This window comes from Triturus cristatus, chromosome 7 (genome assembly GCF_964204655.1).
Source record: "Triturus cristatus chromosome 7, aTriCri1.1, whole genome shotgun sequence".
NCBI lineage: Eukaryota > Metazoa > Chordata > Amphibia > Caudata > Salamandridae > Triturus > Triturus cristatus.
The window spans coordinates 777,507,777-777,525,538 of NC_140590.1; positions in this window are offsets into that span (position 1 = coordinate 777,507,777).

Here is a 17,762-nt window from a genome sequence, read left to right on the forward strand (position 1 = left end):
TTCGGGATCAGTGAGTGAGGATCTGGACCTTGCCCCCACCTGGCTGCTTCAGATAGCGGCATGCACGACGCATCTGCCTCCGTGCAACGGCTGCAGGAAGATTGGCACTCCCTCCCCCTTGAGATCATCGAATAAGGAGGAAGACTTTGCACCCACCTGTCCACATGAGACAGAGACCTGCATGACTTGTTGATCCGGTTGTGGTGTCTGCGTTGATTGGAACTTCCGGCTGGGCGCGGTGCTCACCTGGGGCAGGCCCCCTGGAGGTACACTGGGATACGCTCCCTACAGGTTACAGGACACTGGGAGACAGCACACACACACACACAAAATAGAAGAAGAGAAGGAAAAAACTAAGGAAAGAAAGGGGGGGAAAAAGAGAAAAAAATACAGAAAGAGCAGTGTACATTGAAATTGAGCACTCCTGCTGCCTCACTAGAACTGTAAAAACTGGCGCGGACGCCAGTCAGCGTGGAGGTGGTGGACTCCTACCAGCCTCTCTTTGACCACAGCGAACGAGGGGTCACACTACCACTGGTAGTAGGGGTGCATAAGACTACAACCCGTCTTTCCTGGAGAAATGGTGGAAGTGCCTCAGCTTCAGATACTGAGTCTGGTGATACAGAGGACCGGTGTTCATTGTTAGCTACAGTATCCACCCGGCATAGCCTGGGAACAATGGGAAAAACAGACAAGGTGCAATTGAAACTGCTATTTGGGACTGGCAAGACCCCTAGACAGAGGAACCGAGAGGCACAGTCGGCAGAATCGGAATCACAGACTTCGGAACCCTCGATGGATCCTGATCTGAAACAAATACTTATGCAATGAAGCATAACGAAAATCGATGGCAAGATTGATGCACTAATATTCAGAATGGACCGAATGACGGAAAGGCTGGACAAACACACTGAGAGGCTAGATAATATGGAACAGAGGGTATCCAACGTTGAGGATACCTTGAAGACAGGAACGACAAAAACAAAAAAAACAGATAAATCACTCCACACCCTGCAGCTTAAGGCAGAAGATTTGGAGTCGCGCTCCAGGAGGAACAATATACGAATCGTGGGTGTGGCGGAATCCACCAATATCGAGAATATGGAGAAATACGTAGAGGACCTTCTTTGCACGCTACTAGGGAGAGACACGTTCTCAGGAATAGCTGTTGTAGAGCGTGCGCACCGGTCCTTGGAGCCTCGACCAGTCCAGTGAACCAGCCCCAGACCGATAATAACGCGTCTTCTGAATTACAGACACCGAGGTACAGCAATACTCAAGGCACGTGAATTGAAATCCCTCCAACATGAGGGCTCTGCGCTCTCGTTATACCTGGATTTCACTCAGCAAGTACAGGACACCCGTCAGCTCTTTCTGCCAGTCAAGAGGCAACTGCATGATCTCCAACTAGAATACAGTATGCTGTATCCTGCGAAACTATGTGTTTTGGCAGACGGGAACACTCATTACTTCACAGACCCAAAACAAGTGGCGCACATCATTAAGCAGAGAGGGACATCGAGACCACGCCAAAATTCCCATCAACACAACACCATGGACGAAGACCAACTACAAGATGACGACGAACAATGATACATATTATATACTCCAGGCTCGGCCTTGGACTGTGGATCAGCGTGAGAGGCAACTGGGGTTTCATATGTTGGAAGGTGCTTTGCAGGACATGCACTTCTCTGTGAGACATTGGTCATGGCCTACTCAGAAGGCTATAGGAACTAATGGAGGACTTATGGTAAGACGGTTCCTGCTTAAATTTTAAAACAACTGGAGCTTTGTACCCAGCTGTAGAATATTGTAACGCAACAATACCTTAGAGCTCTGGGTGATGAGACTACCATCATGGTTACTCCACATGTGGGGAAATATTTTGTACTGGATAAGATTTACATACTCTCTAGGACTGGCAGGTGGGGGGGTCAAAGTAATTTTTAAATGCTGTTGATGCCACTATTTTAAATGAGGATGGGAAGAGGCCCCGGGTCATGTGACATCCACCCCCAAGTGTTTTCCACTGTATTCAATCTATAGGTTTGGGAAGACTCCCCTTATTGGCTCACAGGGTAGGGCGGGGATCAAGGTTCAGCCAGGCAGGTGTTCTATGCTAATGGCATGGGAGGGATATTGTTGGGGTTTTGTTCTGTTTACTATTACTAAAAAGATTTGAAATTACTACCGACATCAGCACTCACATTATGCAACAACATGCAACATGGCACTGGGCAAGACACAGAAATGCAGCAGGCCACCACAAAGGTACGATTCCTCACATGGAATATTAGAGGTCTAAACAACGAACGAAAAATCAGAAAGGATGTGGCATATTTTAGAAGACACGCAGTGCAGGTGGCGTCCTGCAGGTGAGACATTTGATAAAAAACAGTAGTTGGTTAACTTCAGAGCAGCTACGAGGGCAATTCTGTGCTGCAGGATTGACATCGCACGCAAGAGGAGTATTAATATGGGCTGACTGCAGATCTAAAATCCAGATGCAAGAGTTGTTTGCAGACCCAGGGGGTTGATACATTTTTGCACGGTGCAACATGGGGTCATGGGAAGCGGTCCAGGTGGGTGTGTATGGTCCAAATTATGATGACCCTCAGTTTTATGATGCATTAAGAGCACGTCTAACACACTGGAGCACTTTACCACAGATTTGGGTTGGGGATTTTAACTGCATATTAGATCCTACTCTTGATCGATCTAGGGGTCCCCTAGTTGCCCATCAGCTGCAGCCAAAACCATCAGAGACTTGACAGTGATGCTAAATCTTGTGGATATATGGAGACAGCATAACCCTCAAGGGTCCGGATACACACACTACTCAGCAACGCATTACACACATACTAGGATAGATTACTGGCTAGTCTCCCAAAATTTAACAGCACAGGTTCAGAAATACGAACCACTGCCACGAACTTACTCTGATCACTCACCTATAGTGCTTGACCTGGTTCTGAGGGGACAGAAGGCAGCACCATTCACGTAGAGGTTCCCCCCCACTCATTACTAGATCAGGTTTTCAGGACGGAACTGGCGACTGCGATAGGACACTTTTTTCTTCATAACATGGGGTCAGTAGAGAGCTTTGCCACAGTTTGGGAGACATTCAAGGTCTTCATTAGTGGCATCACAATTTCTAAACATGCAGGGGTCTTGGGATCTCTAAGAGGCAGACTCTCCCGCCTGGAAAAAGTACTGGCGTCCCTGGAGACCAGACATCGCAATACTGGGGAGGAACACATGCTGGGCGAAATCAAAACCAGAACTATAGATTTCCATGAGACAGCCACTAGTCAAGTGGTGCATATGGGTCAATACGCCACAGCTCATATCTATGGGGAGGGTGAGCGCCCCGCGTCGACGTTAGTGGCCCGTATGAGACATAAGCGAGACTTAGATAAGAACATGGTACTAATGGATGAACATGGGGAACTGGTGCAAGATGATATTCGCATAGCAGAAAGGTTTCATAGATACTACACCGATCTTTATGGCACAAAAATCGTCCCTGATGAAGCAGCAACAACAGATTACTTCGAGCATATAGCTATGACATGGCTTACAAATGAACACAGGGTGCACCTGATGGCCCCACTGTGCGCAGAGGAAATAAAGGCAGCACTGACAGGAATGCATTCTGGTAAGGCCCCGGGAACGGATGGCATCACGGTCTCCTTTTATAAGGCATTTCAAGACCTTTTAATACCACATTTGATCTCCCTCTTTGAAGAAATGGTGTCGGTGGGCACTCTGGCCCCCACCATGCGCGAAGCGATGATTATTACCTTACTAAAGCCAGGAAAGGAGCCTCTGGACTGTGCCTCGTATAGACCCCTCTCCTTACTGAATGTAGATACTAAATTATATGCTAAGATTCTTGCTAACAGACTATGCTCCATTGCTGCCCGGAGTGATAAAACAAGAGCAGTCTGGATTTGTCCCAGGGCAAAGCATTACGTTCAATCTCCACACCTTTTTTGCATCATTGCAACAGATTAATCCAGAAGTGAAGAGCGCTGCTGTCTTCTTAGAAGCAGAGAAGGCCTTCAACTCGGTCGAATGGGCCTTTATGAGCTCGGTACTCTGACATATTGGGGTAGGTGAAGTTTTTTTAACCTCATTGAATATACCTATAAAAGGACCCTGTGGCCAGAGTATGTATTGGAAACTGTATCTCCGTTGCTACAGAAATCAAGACGCACCCAGCAAAGATGCCCCCTGTCACCTTTACTTTACGCTCTGATAGTGGAGCCATTGGCAACCGTCATACGCGAATATCAGGGACATACAGGCATCCACTTCCCTGGATATGACCTCATTGTCTCCGCATACGGTGATGACACACTACTATGTATTCGAGGTCCAGAGAAGAAACTCTCTCCTGTATTCAGAGAGGTGGTAAGATATGGGGTCCTCACTGGTCTTCGAACTAACTCGGGTAAATCCATTGTATTCCCCCTTACTCCAGCAACTCACCCAGTTTCTCTGGAGTTTGCATTGAACTGGACTTCAGACTCGGTCCGATATCTAGGAATACTGATCCTACGACGGTCATCAGAGACAGGCATTATATAAACTTGAAGAAGACATTGAACGCTGGATCCAGCTCCCATTGTCCTTAGTGGGACGTATAGCCATCATGAAAATGGTGGTCCTCCCAAGATTTTTATTTCTATTTCAGAATATTCCGATCCTATTTTCACCTCATTATGATCTAGCTTGATCAAATTAGCAACAACCACGAGCAGGGTCGGGAACACTCACCATGCAGTACGACATGGGGGGCTCGGCGCACCGGACTTCGAATTATACTATAAAACAGCACGAAGCTCCTTTGCTCATTATTGGATACATGGCCCACAGGAGCTACCATTACCTACTGGCGGTCGCCAGTAGGTAGTTATAGTTAGGACCTATTATCCATAGGAAAATCGCAACATTCTATTCCCAATAACGTTGGCACCGGTTGACGAATCTTCAAGAAAGTTTTAAAACTAATGGCCCGTTCCGGTCAGCTCCTATCCTGAAAGTTTCCCATAGGAAATTTTAAAAACGGCTACAGCCCGAACTGCTGAACGGAATTACACCAAATTTTGCAAAAAGGTAGCCCTTGGTTCAGAAAGCGCCCTTTTTAAAAAAAAAAAATGGTTTAAATCCGTTCAGTAGTTCCTGAGAAATTCAAAAAATAGTGGTGAAAAAATTATTTTCACATAGCAAACCTTAGACACAGTTATTGCAAAAACTGCTGAACGGAATTACACCAAATTTGGCAAAAAGGTACTGCTTGGCTCAGAAAGCGACCTTTCTAAAAAATGGTATAAATCCGTTCAGTAGTTTTTGATAAATTAAGAAATAAAGATAGTGATATCTAGAGGCATGGAGGATCCGCGCACCCTCCCTATCACCCTGACCCCTAGGCCTGCTTAGGGGGTCCCTCAAGAACACCCAGGGCCAAAAAAAGAGTTTAAAAAAAATAAAATCGGCAAAATCCGTGGTGGATCCGCAAATCCAGCCGAAAATGTTTAAAAAACGAAGCGCGCTTCGTTATTAATTAGCCCCCGGGTGGGCCAAGTCCCGGGGGCAATGTTAAGATTGTAATGGGGGCCCCAAAAGGACCCCCCAGCCCCGGGGACCGACACCCCCGGGGCTTTTCAAAAGTATTTGTGGGGCGCCCCGGGGACGCCAACCCCCGGGGCTTGTTTAGTAAATGGGTGGGGGGGCTCAAAGGCCCCCCCAGGACCCGGGGACCACCACCCCGGGGCTTTTATAAAATATTGGCGGGGGCACATGGCCCCCCCGCAGCCCCGGGGACCGCCACCACCCGGGGCTTGTTTTAAAAACAAAATAACTACCTGTGTGGGGGGGTTTCGAACCACCACCGGGGACCACCACCCCCGGGGCTTTACAAATGTTGGGAGGGGGCCCGCGCGGCCCCCCTCCTGGAGCCTGTGATGGCCCTGGGGACCGCCACCCCCCAGGACGGCTCCTGCAGTGTCCCGGGGTGACACTGCTGTTTGCTATGGCAGGGTGGGAGCCTCGCGGCTCCTGCCCTGCCATAGCAAACTGCTTTGGTTTTTGGAAGAGAGAGCAGGAAACCTGCTCTCTCTTCCAAAAACCAAAGCCGATTGCTTTTCCACACGGGGAGCTGCATCTTAGCAGCTCCCCATGTGGAAAAGCAATGCCGGCTCCCGCACGAGGCAGGGAGCCAGCGGGACCGTGGGGGGATTGGGGACTCCCCCACGGTCCCCAATGGAGAGGGCCAGCCCCAGGGGATGGGGTCCCCGGGGCTATTAGTGACCCGGGAGGGGGGGCCACACGGCCCCCCCTCCTCAAAAAAATATCAAATAAAAAGCAAAGGCTGTTACCGGGTGATGGGGTCCCCAGAGCCATAAATGGCCTGAGGAGGGGGGCAAGGCAGCCCCCCTCCAAATAAATAAAGAGAAAAAAAATGGCCATGCCCGGGGGATGGGGTCCCCGGGGCCGATTATGGCCTCAGGAGGGGAGCCACGGACCCCTTCCAATTTATTTAAAAAATAAAAAGAAAATTGGCATCAGGCGAGGAGGGATGGGGTCCCCAGGGCCAGTACAACAGGAAAAGAAGGGGGGCCACACAGCCCCCTTTCTTAAAAAAATAAAATAAAAAAAGACCGACATTGCGCCGGAGGCCCCGCCCCCTCCCTGCAGCACTCTGCAAACGTGCCCCCTGGAACGTTTGCAGATGAAGAACTAATTCCCCTTGAATACTGGGGGTCCCTGGGGGCCAACTAGCCCACCAGGAACCTCCAGTATGTGCCAGGGAACTGCGTTGCGGAGAGGTGTTCAGAGGCCACGCCCCTTTTTACACCTCTCTGCAACGCAGCTCTGTGATGCCTAATGGAGGTACCTGGTGGGCTAGTTGCACCCCAGGGACCCTCAGGATTCAAGGGGACTTAATCCCCTTAAACCCTCCCTATCACCCTGACCCCTAGGCCTGCTTAGGGGGTCCCTCAAGAACACCCAGGGCCAAAAAAAGAGTTTAAAAAAAATAAAATCGGCAAAATCCGTGGTGGATCCGCAAATCCAGCCGAAAATGTTTAAAAAACGAAGCGCGCTTCGTTATTAATTAGCCCCCGGGTGGGCCAAGTCCCGGGGGCAATGTTAAGATTGTAATGGGGGCCCCAAAAGGACCCCCCAGCCCCGGGGACCGACACCCCCGGGGCTTTTCAAAAGTATTTGTGGGGCGCCCCGGGGACGCCAACCCCCGGGGCTTGTTTAGTAAATGGGTGGGGGGGCTCAAAGGCCCCCCCAGGACCCGGGGACCACCACCCCGGGGCTTTTATAAAATATTGGCGGGGGCACATGGCCCCCCCGCAGCCCCGGGGACCGCCACCACCCGGGGCTTGTTTTAAAAACAAAATAACTACCTGTGTGGGGGGGTTTCGAACCACCACCGGGGACCACCACCCCCGGGGCTTTACAAATGTTGGGAGGGGGCCCGCGCGGCCCCCCTCCTGGAGCCTGTGATGGCCCTGGGGACCGCCACCCCCCAGGACGGCTCCTGCAGTGTCCCGGATGACACTGCTGTTTGCTATGGCAGGGTGGGAGCCTCGCGGCTCCTGCCCTGCCATAGCAAACTGCTTTGGTTTTTGGAAGAGAGAGCAGGAAACCTGCTCTCTCTTCCAAAAACCAAAGCCGATTGCTTTTCCACACGGGGAGCTGCATCTTAGCAGCTCCCCATGTGGAAAAGCAATGCCGGCTCCCGCACGAGGCAGGGAGCCAGCGGGACCGTGGGGGGATTGGGGACTCCCCCACGGTCCCCAATGGAGAGGGCCAGCCCCAGGGGATGGGGTCCCCGGGGCTATTAGTGACCCGGGAGGGGGGGCCACGCGGCCCCCCCTCCTCAAAAAAATATCTAATAAAAAGCAAAGGCTGTTACCGGGTGATGGGGTCCCCAGAGCCATAAATGGCCTGAGGAGGGGGGCAAGGCAGCCCCCCTCCAAATAAATAAAGAGAAAAAAAATGGCCATGCCCGGGGGATGGGGTCCCCGGGGCCGATTATGGCCTCAGGAGGGGAGCCACGGACCCCTTCCAATTTATTTAAAATATAAAAAGAAAATTGGCATCAGGCGAGGAGGGATGGGGTCCCCAGGGCCAGTACAACAGGAAAAGAAGGGGGGCCACACAGCCCCCTTTCTTAAAAAAATAAAATAAAAAAAGACCGACATTGCGCCGGAGGCCCCGCCCCCTCCCTGCAGCACTCTGCAAACGTGCCCCCTGGTACGTTTGCAGATGAAGAACTAATTCCCCTTGAATACTGGGGGTCCCTGGGGGCCAACTAGCCCACCAGGAACCTCCAGTATGTGCCAGGGAGCTGCGTTGCGGAGAGGTGTTCAGAGGCCACGCCCCTTTTTACACCTCTCTGCAACGCAGCTCTGTGATGCCTAATGGAGGTACCTGGTGGGCTAGTTGCACCCCAGGGACCCTCAGGATTCAAGGGGACTTAATCCCCCAACTTAAAACGCGCCACGGGGCGCATTTGCACAGTAGTGAAGGGAGGGGGCGGGGCCTGAGGTGACATGTGTGCAAAAACACCCTGTGACGCGTTTTAAGTTGGGAAATTAATTCCTCTTCAATCCTGAGGTCCCCTGGGGGCCAACTAGCCCACCAGGTACCTCCAATAAGTGCCACAGAGCTGCGTTGCAGAGTGTCGTAGAAAGCGGTGTGGCTTCTGAACACCTCTATGCAACGCAGCTCCCTGGTGCATACTGGAGGTACCTAGTGGGCTAGTTGGCCCCCAGGGACCCTCAGGATTGAAGAGGAACTAATTCCCCAACTAACACGCCACAGGGCATGTTTTCACACATGTCACCTCAGGCCCTGCCCCCTTCCTTCACCACTGTGCAAACGCACCCCCTGGCGAGTTGTAAGTTGGGGAATTAATTCCCCTTCAATACTGAGGGTCCTGGGGGCCAACTAGCCTACCAGGTACCTCAAGTATGCGCCAGGGAGCTGCGTTGCAGAGATGTGTTCAGAGGCCACGCCCCTTTTTACACCTCTCTGCAACGCAGCTCTGTGGCACTTACTGGAGGTACCTAGTGGGCTAGTTGGACCCTAGGGACACTCAGGATTCAAGGGGACTTAATCTCCCAACTTAAAACGGCCACAGAGCGTGTTTACACAGTGGTGAAGGGAGGGGACGGGGCCTGAGGTGACGTGTGCAAACACGCCCTGTGGCGCATTTTAAGTTGGGGAAATAAATCCCCTTCAATCCAGAGGGCCCTTGGGGGCCAACTAGCCCACCAGGTGCTTCCAGTAAGTGCCACTGCGCTGCGTTGTAGAGAGGTGGTCTAGGCCGTGTCCCTTTTTACACCTCTCTGCAACGCGGCTCTGTGGCGCTCACTGGAGGTACCTTGTGGGCTAGTTGGACCCTAGGGACCCTCAGGATTCAAGTGGACTTAATCTCCCAATTTAAAATGGCCACAGAGCGTGTTTACACACTGGTGAAGGGAGGGGACGGGGCCTGAGGTGACATGTGCAAACACGCCCTGTGGCGCATTATAAGATGGGGAAATAATTCCCCTTCAATCCTGAGGGCCCCTGGGGACCAACTAGCCCACCAGGTGCTTCCAGTAAGCGCCACTGTGCTGCATTGCAGAGAGGTGGTCTAGGCTGTGCCCCTTTTTGCACCTCTCTGCAACGCAGCTCTATGGCGCTTACTGGAGGTACCTAGTGGTCTAGATGGACCCTAGGGACCCTCAGAATTCAAGGGAACTTAATCTCCCAAATTAAAACGGCCACAGAGCATGTTTACACAGTGGTGAAGAGAGGGGACGGGGCCTGAGGTGACATGTTTTAAATTGGGGAATTAAGCCCCATTTAATCCTCAGAGTCCCTGGGTCCAACTAGCCCACCATGTACCTCCAGTAAACACCACAGAGCTACGTTGCAGAGAGGTGGTCTGAGGCCATGCCCCATTTTACACCTCTCTGCAATGCAACTCTGTGGCACTTACTGGACATACCTAGTAGGTTAGTTGGCCCCCCAGGGACCCTCAGGATTCAAGGGGACTTAATCCCTCAAATTAAAACGCCCACAGGGCGTGTTTGCACATGTCATCTCCCCTTCACCAGTGTGCAAACGCACCCCGTGGCGCGTTTTAAGAGGTAGTTTTAATCCCCCTGCCCTATTATATACTAGGGGCTTACAGAGGAGGTCATGCTAATCACAGAGGTACCCCAACACATAGTGTTCCCTAGTGTATGTAGGTGTTTTCACTGTATTCTAAGTGTCTTTTAGCATACCATTGGCTCTAGGTCTGGTTAGTCAGAGTCAGTTAACACCAGTACCTGTCTGAAAAAGTTGTGGGCACAGGATGATTTTGAAAGAAGGCCTCTTTCTGCTCGTCTGTTGGTTGTTTCTGCACATGTCTTGCTTCTTCCTGCACTTTTCTTCATCTTTGAGGACTTCTGTTGCTTCTTTCTGCATTTCTTTTGCTTCTTTCTGTGCGTTTTTTCTTCTTACTTCACATGTCCTACCTCTGTAGGCATAGTTAGAAACTAGCATTTAAAAAACCTTTGAAATTCACTTTAAAAAAACATAGGTTTCAGGCACATTATAGTTAGGAATTAGCATTTAAAAAACCTTTGAAATTCACTGAAAAAAACATAGGTTTCAGACACGTTATAGTTAGAGATTAGCATTTAAAAAACCTTAGAAATTCACTGAAAAAACTATAGGTTTCAGGGGTGTTATAGTTAGTTGGACATTTCACTCGTACAAAACCAGTGACATTCCCCCGTAGTTAGTTCAGCTAACTATAACGCGCACCCCCGCAATGCACTGCTGATGACTTCACATATTACATCATTCATGACATGGTCAGTGACATCACTCATGACATCCCAAATGACATCACTGATGACATCACTGATGACATCATCCAGTGAATGTGTTTTTCTGAAAATTAAATATGTTTTATATATGTATATCTCAAGGTCGATGGAAAAATAAATGGGTATATAAGTGTCTATATGGATGATTTTGTTTTGTAAAATTGGTTGTATAACTGACTGATTAAGTGGATCTTAGTGAATACATGGGTTAGCAAGTAATGTTTAAATATGTACATATCTGTAACAGTCTCTCACTTTATGTATAAGTGGCTGCATGGGTTGGTGAGTAGCTACATGAGTGTCTATATGGGTTATTAGTTGTTTTTTTGAGTATCAGTATGAGTTTCTGAGTGTCTGTATGGTTCGGTGGGGGGTATTACTGAGCCCATAGATGCATGAATGAGTGACTCATTGTTTGTATGTGTTGAAGATAGCATGTGTGCAGGACTGTATGGGTGGATGAGTGTGTGTATGAGTGTGTTAGTGAGTGAATGACTGTCTCAATAGTGTCTTTATGAGTAACTACATGTTTTAAACTAGTATATGTGAGTTTTGGTGTATATAAGTGAGTATATGCGAGAGTGAGAGATTGGAAGAGTTTCTGTATAAATAAATATCTGTTTCTATAAGTGATTGTTTAAGAGAGTGAGTATGTGTACGTTTCTGTAGAAGTAAGTGTGGTTGTGTGTGTATAACTGTATATGCAAGTAAATGTATTATTTGCATGTGTGTCTATGTGTGTGAGTAACTCTATGGATGAGTGGCGGTGTGTAACAGGATGTATAGGTTTATGAGTACATATGATGAGTAAGTACATGTATAAGTGACTGTATACGACTGTTGCTGAATGAGTGTATGTGTGTGTAGATCTTGGAATTACTGAATAGGTGTGTTGTAACTGGTATTGGTGTGTCCATTGTTTTGAAAATGTTAGTTTCTATTTTTGAGTGTGTGTATCAAAGGATATATTAGGGTGAGAGAAGGTCTGCCACTCTATCACAAGGATGATGTCATGAGTAAAATGTCCAACTAACTATAACGCCCCTGAAACCTATGGTTTTTTCAGTGAATATATATATATATATATATATATATATATATATATATATATGAGCGATCCTGAGTGTGCCTCCACCTTGAGGGGTAACTTTTTAAGCATACTAGTGGCCAACCCTTGGTCACGGACGGCACCACCACAGGAAGATTGTGGGTCCGCGGCCGCCGGAGCACCGAGTGGCACTGCGGAACGGGAGATGCCTGGTGATATTGATGTATCCCCATTTGACTTTGTTTCCTCGACTTTGATTGTTTTTATCATTGAAAATTATCATAGCACCCCACCTGGATATATATATTCGGGGGAACTACCAGCCCCAGAATTCGTCATGATTATAATCAAGGAGTAATAAACATAAATAAGGGGATATGCTGGTGGCTGTTTGCTATTTGTTTTCATCATGGCTGCCTTAGAAGAAGAGCGAAATGCTTGAAACGCGTCGCAGCAGATTATGTAGAGGCTGTCAGGTGGGGACCTGAGCGATCCTGAGTGTGCCTCTACCTTGAGGGGTAACTTTTTAAGCATACTAGTGGCCAACCCTTGGTCACGGACGGCACCACCACAGGAAGATTGTGGGTCCGCGGCCGCCGGAGCACCGAGTGGCCCTGCGGAACGGGAGATGCCTGGTGATATTGATGTATCCCCATTTGACTTTGTTTCCTCGACTTTGATTGTTTTTATCATTGAAAATTATCATAGCACCCCACCTGGATATATATATTCGTGGGAACTACCAGCCCCAGAATTCATCATGATTATAATCAAGGAGTAATAAACATAAATAAGGGGATATGCTGGTGGCTGTTTGCTATTTGTTTTCATCATGGCTTCCTTAGAAGAAGAGCGAAATGCTTGAAACGTGTCGCAGCAGATTATGTAGAGGCTGTCAGGTGGGGACCTGAGCGATCCTGAGTGTGCCTCCACCTTGAGGGGTAACTTTTTAAGCATACTAGTGGCCAACCCTTGGTCACGGATGGCACCACCACAGGAAGATTGTGGGTCCGCGGCCGCCGGAGCACCGAGTGGCACTGCGGAACGGGAGATGCCTGGTGATATTGATGTATCCCCATTTGACTTTGTTTCCTCGACTTTGATTGTTTTTATAATTGAAAATTATCATAGCACCCCACCTGGATATATATATTCGTGGGAACTACCAGCCCCAGAATTCGTCATGATTATAATCAAGGAGTAATAAACATAAATAAGGGGATATGCTGGTGGCTGTTTGCTATTTGTTTTCATCATGGCTGCCTTAGAAGAAGAGCGAAATGCTTGAAACACGTCGCAGCAGATTATGTAGAGGCTGTCAGGTGGGGACCTGAGCGATCCTGAGTGTGCCTCCACCTTGAGGGGTAACTTTTTAAGCATACTAGTGGCCAACCCTAGGTCACGGACGGCACCACCACAGGAAGATTGTGGGTCCGCGGCCGCCGGAGCACCGAGTGGCACTGCGGAACGGGAGATGCCTGGTGATATTGATGTATCCCCATTTGACTTTGTTTCCTCGACTTTGATTGTTTTTATCATTGAAAATTATCATAGCACCCCACCTGGATATATATATTCGGGGGAACTACCAGCCCCAGAATTCGTCATGATTATAATCAAGGAGTAATAAACATAAATAAGGGGATATGCTGGTGGCTGTTTGCTATTTGTTTTCATCATGGCTGCCTTAGAAGAAGAGCGAAATGCTTGAAACGCGTCGCAGCAGATTATGTAGAGGATGTCAGGTGGGGACCTGAGCGATCCTGAGTGTGCCTCCACCTTGAGGGGTATCTTTTTAAGCATACTAGTGGCCAACCCTTGGTCACGGACGGCACCACCACAGGAAGATTGTGGGTCCGCAGCCGCCGGAGCACCGAGTGGCACTGCGGAACGGGAGATGCCTGGTGATATTGATGTATCCCCATTTGACTTTGTTTCCTCGACTTTGATTGTTTTTATCATTGAAAATTATCATAGCACCCCACCTGGATATATATATTTGTGGGAACTACCTGCCCCAGAATTCATCATGATTATAATCAAGGAGTAATAAACATAAATAAGGGGATATGCTGGTGGCTGTTTGCTATTTGTTTTCATCATGGCTGCCTTAGAAGAAGAGCGAAATGCTTGAAACGTGTCGCAGCAGATTATGTAGAGGCTGTCAGGTGGGGACCTGAGCGATCCTGAGTGTGCCTCCACCTTGAGGGGTAACTTTTTAAGCATACTAGTGGCCAACCCTTGGTCACGGACGGCACCACCACAGGAAGATTGTGGGTCCGCGGCCGCCGGAGCACCGAGTGGCCCTGCGGAACGGGAGATGCCTGGTGATATTGATGTATCCCCATTTGACTTTGTTTCCTCGACTTTGATTGTTTTTATCATTGAAAATTATCATAGCACCCCACCTGGATATATATATTCGTGGGAACTACCAGCCCCAGAATTCATCATGATTATAATCAAGGAGTAATAAACATAAATAAGGGGATATGCTGGTGGCTGTTTGCTATTTGTTTTCATCATGGCTTCCTTAGAAGAAGAGCGAAATGCTTGAAACGTGTTGCAGCAGATTATGTAGAGGCTGTCAGGTGGGGACCTGAGCGATCCTGAGTGTGCCTCCACCTTGAGGGGTAACTTTTTAAGCATACTAGTGGCCAACCCTTGGTCACGGATGGCACCACCACAGGAAGATTGTGGGTCCGCGGCCGCCGGAGCACCGAGTGGCACTGCGGAACGGGAGATGCCTGGTGATATTGATGTATCCCCATTTGACTTTGTTTCCTCGACTTTGATTGTTTTTATAATTGAAAATTATCATAGCACCCCACCTGGATATATATATTCGTGGGAACTACCAGCCCCAGAATTCGTCATGATTATAATCAAGGAGTAATAAACATAAATAAGGGGATATGCTGGTGGCTGTTTGCTATTTGTTTTCATCATGGCTGCCTTAGAAGAAGAGCGAAATGCTTGAAACACGTCGCAGCAGATTATGTAGAGGCTGTCAGGTGGGGACCTGAGCGATCCTGAGTGTGCCTCCACCTTGAGGGGTAACTTTTTAAGCATACTAGTGGCCAACCCTAGGTCACGGACGGCACCACCACAGGAAGATTGTGGGTCCGCGGCCGCCGGAGCACCGAGTGGCACTGCGGAACGGGAGATGCCTGGTGATATTGATGTATCCCCATTTGACTTTGTTTCCTCGACTTTGATTGTTTTTATCATTGAAAATTATCATAGCACCCCACCTGGATATATATATTCGGGGGAACTACCAGCCCCAGAATTCGTCATGATTATAATCAAGGAGTAATAAACATAAATAAGGGGATATGCTGGTGGCTGTTTGCTATTTGTTTTCATCATGGCTGCCTTAGAAGAAGAGCGAAATGCTTGAAACGCGTCGCAGCAGATTATGTAGAGGATGTCAGGTGGGGACCTGAGCGATCCTGAGTGTGCCTCCACCTTGAGGGGTATCTTTTTAAGCATACTAGTGGCCAACCCTTGGTCACGGACGGCACCACCACAGGAAGATTGTGGGTCCGCAGCCGCCGGAGCACCGAGTGGCACTGCGGAACGGGAGATGCCTGGTGATATTGATGTATCCCCATTTGACTTTGTTTCCTCGACTTTGATTGTTTTTATCATTGAAAATTATCATAGCACCCCACCTGGATATATATATTTGTGGGAACTACCAGCCCCAGAATTCATCATGATTATAATCAAGGAGTAATAAACATAAATAAGGGGATATGCTGGTGGCTGTTTGCTATTTGTTTTCATCATGGCTGCCTTAGAAGAAGAGCGAAATGCTTGAAACGTGTCGCAGCAGATTATGTAGAGGCTGTCAGGTGGGGACCTGAGCGATCCTGAGTGTGCCTCCACCTTGAGGGGTAACTTTTTAAGCATACTAGTGGCCAACCCTTGGTCACGGATGGCACCACCACAGGAAGATTGTGGGTCCGCGGCCGCCGGAGCACCGAGTGGCACTGCGGAACGGAAGATGCCTGGTGATATTGATGTATCCCCATTTGACTTTGTTTCCTCGACTTTGATTGTTTTTATCATTGAAAATTATCATAGCACCCCACCTGGATATATATATTCGTGGGAACTACCAGCCCCAGAATTCATCATGATTATAATCAAGGAGTAATAAACATAAATAAGGGGATATGCTGGTGGCTGTTTGCTATTTGTTTTCATCATGGCTGCCTTAGAAGAAGAGCGAAATGCTTGAAACGCGTCGCAGCAGATTATGTAGAGGCTGTCAGGTGGGGACCTGAGCGATCCTGAGTGTGCCTCCACCTTGAGGGGTAACTTTTTAAGCATACTAGTGGCCAACCCTTGGTCACGGACGGCACCACCACAGGAAGATTGTGGGTCCGCGGCCGCCGGAGCACCGAGTGGCACTGCGGAACGGGAGATGCCTGGTGATATTGATGTATCCCCATTTGACTTTGTTTCCTCGACTTTGATTGTTTTTATCATTGAAAATTATCATAGCACCCCACCTGGATATATATATTCGTGGGAACTACCAGCCCCAGTATTCATCATGATTATAATCAAGGAGTAATAAACATAAATAAGGGGATATGCTGGTGGCTGTTTGCTATTTGTTTTCATCATGGCTGCCTTAGAAGAAGAACGAAATGCTTGAAACGCGTCGCAGCAGATTATGTAGAGGCTGTCAGGTGGGGACCTGAGCGATCCTGAGTGTGCCTCCACCTTGAGGGGTAACTTTTTAAGCATACTAGTGGCCAACCCTTGGTCACGGACGGCACCACCACAGGAAGATTGTGGGTCCGCGGCCGCCGGAGCACCGAGTGGCACTGCGGAACGGGAGATGCCTGGTGATATTGATGTATCCCCATTTGACTTTGTTTCCTCGACTTTGATTGTTTTTATCATTGAAAATTATCATAGCACCCCACCTGGATATATATATTCGTGGGAACTACCAGTCCCAGAATTCATCATGATTATAATCAAGGAGTAATAAACATAAATAAGGGGATATGCTGGTGGCTGTTTGCTATTTGTTTTCATCATGGCTGCCTTAGAAGAAGAGCGAAATGCTTGAAACGCGTCGCAGCAGATTATGTAGAGGCTGTCAGGTGGGGACCTGAGCGATCCTGAGTGTGCCTCCACCTTGAGGGGTAACTTTTTAAGCATACTAGTGGCCAACCCTTGGTCACGGACGGCACCACCACAGGAAGATTGTGGGTCCGCGGCCGCCGGAGCACCGAGTGGCACTGCGGAACGGGAGATGCCTGGTGATATTGATGTATCCCCATTTGACTTTGTTTCCTCGACTTTGATTGTTTTTATCATTGAAAATTATCATAGCACCCCACCTGGATATATATATTCGTGGGAACTACCAGCCCCAGAATTCATCATGATTATAATCAAGGAGTAATAAACATAAATAAGGGGATATGCTGGTGGCTGTTTGCTATTTGTTTTCATCATGGCTGCCTTAGAAGAAGAGCGAAATGCTTGAAACGCGTCGCAGCAGATTATGTAGAGGCTGTCAGGTGGGGACCTGAGCGATCCTGAGTGTGCCTCCACCTTGAGGGGTAACTTTTTAAGCATACTAGTGGCCAACCCTTGGTCACGGACGGCACCACCACAGGAAGATTGTGGGTCCGCGGCCGCCGGAGCACCGAGTGGCACTGCGGAACGGGAGATGCCTGGTGATATTGATGTATCCCCATTTGACTTTGTTTCCTCGACTTTGATTGTTTTTATCATTGAAAATTATCATAGCACCCCACCTGGATATATATATTCGTGGGAACTACCAG